Genomic DNA, 2,250 nt, shown 5'->3' on the forward strand with positions numbered 1-2,250 from the left:
CCCCTCCCGATGAACAGGACCCCCATTTCGACCGTAGGAGGTCCGTTTCATCCGTTTTGCGGTACGCCACACCCCTCCCGATGAACAGGATCCCCGTTTCAACCGTAGGAGGTCTGTTTCGTCCGTTTTGTGGTATGCCACACCCCTCCCGATCAACAGGACCCCCGTTTCGACCGTAGGAGGTCTGTTTCCTCCGTTTTGCGGTACGCCACACCCCTCCCGATCAAGAGGACCCTGTTTCGAACGTAGGAGGTTTGTTTCCTCCGTTCTGCGGTACGCCAGGCCTCGTTTCCATCGCTTGTTTCGTCCAAGCCCCCCCGATGAACACGACCACGCACTCCATTCCAACCCAGTCGGTTGGCTCCCCATGAACACGACGACGATGCTGTCTCTCCATTCCGACCCAGCCATGTACACGAGCCCTGGCCGTACGTATGCGCGAGTAGGTGTTCGAGACCCTGCCCGTATGTACGTACGTGGCCGTATTTTATTTCTTGCACCCTGGCCGATGTACGTACGTGCACATGCTATGTGCGCGCCTCTACTACGACACGTACGCGCCTCTACTACGACACGTGTGTGCCTCTACATCCACCAGTATATATGTGCGTACACGTTCACGACCAGAATGACAACACTACATACGCTTCGACCAGGTGGGTCCCAACTATCAGGCACTTCCTTGCGTGCGAAGATGTAGCTGGTGGGTCCCAATAATCAGGGGGGCGAATTGTTTTTTTGCCCGGACGCACTTCCTTGCGTGCGAAGATGTAGCTGGTGGGTCCCAGCAGTCAGGGGGCGAATCATTTTTTTGCCCGGATGCACTTCCTTGCGTGCGAAGATGTAGCTGGTGGGTCCCGGCAGTCAGGGTGGCGAATCATTTTTTTTGCCCAGACACACTTCCTTGCGTGCGAAGATGTAGCTGGTGGGTCCCAGTAGTCAGGGGAAACGTTTTTTTCATGAAATACGGTGGCCCGTCCGGTGGGTCCCCGCTATCAGGTGGAGGAATCATTATTTTGTGCGTAATAAGGAGGCACTTCCTTGCTGGGGCCATGGACCCAGCTGTCAGCCTCTCCACGTACAGTCCACGTCCGATGGAAGTCGTTCCTTGACCATGTTGACCACGTCGCGCCGAGAGCACCACGGCGGTGGACGATGACGAGGACTAGGAAGGGGATGACTCGGAGGCGGGGAAGACGCAGCAGTGGATGCCCACGCGAAGAGGAGTACGAGGGTTCACAGGTTCGGCTGCAGTGTGAGGCTGCTGTCGCCGCAGAATAACAGGGGGTGTGGGTGAGTAGAGGGATGGCCTGGCCAGCGGTGGGAGTAGTAGGGGGCGGTGAGACCTCCGCGGCATCACAGCCGGCCACGGGAGGCAGGAGCACGCGGCACGACCGCTGCTGGTTTGGGTGGCTGGAGCAAGAAGACCAGAGGTTGAAGAAGCACTACGGCCGTTGGATGAACATCGTACGGTAAAAGGATCTAGAATCGTTCATATTGACTAAGTTGACAAAGCCCTCCGTCCCCGTCGACTTGGTAGGCCCACAAGTCAGCCTCCCACTATGCTAGGTTCCAGCTGGCATGGGGAGTATTCATTTTTTGTGTGTAATAAGGAGGCACTTCCTTGCGTGCGAAGATAGCTGGTGGGTCCGACATGTCAGCGGGGGGCACGTTTTTTTCATGAAATACAGAGGCCCTTCCGGTGGGTCCCAGATGTCAAGTGGATGAATAATTATTTTGCGCATAATAAGGAGGCATTTCCTTGTGTGCGGCCGTGGACCCAGCTGTCAGCCTCTCCACGCACAGTCTACTTTCGATGGTGTCGTTCGCTGACCACGTCGACCACGCCGCGCCGAGCGCATCCAAGGTGGTGGACGACGGCGAGGCCCTGGACAGCAATGAGCCGGAGATGGGAAGACGCGGGAGTAGAGTCGCAGACAAAGAGGTGTATGAGGGTTAACTGGTTCTAGTGCGGTGTGGTTCTGCAGTCGGTGGAGAAGAACAGGAGGTGTGGAGGGGTGGAGGGATGGCCTGGCCAATGGTGGAGTAGCACTTCATAGCGAAGCGTGCTAAGCAGAGCTGCTAGCAGCAGGAGGCGGGAGGTGGTCCCGGCGGCGCTGGAGGAAGAAGACGAGAGATTGAAGATGGATGTCGGTCGTTCCATATAAATCCAACGGCTAACATGTCAGAATCATTTGTTGACTAAATTGACAACGACTTGCGTTGGCTTTGACCTATTGGCCCACATTT

Source organism: Triticum aestivum, chromosome 5B (assembly GCF_018294505.1).
Source record: "Triticum aestivum cultivar Chinese Spring chromosome 5B, IWGSC CS RefSeq v2.1, whole genome shotgun sequence".
Lineage (NCBI taxonomy): Eukaryota > Viridiplantae > Streptophyta > Magnoliopsida > Poales > Poaceae > Triticum > Triticum aestivum.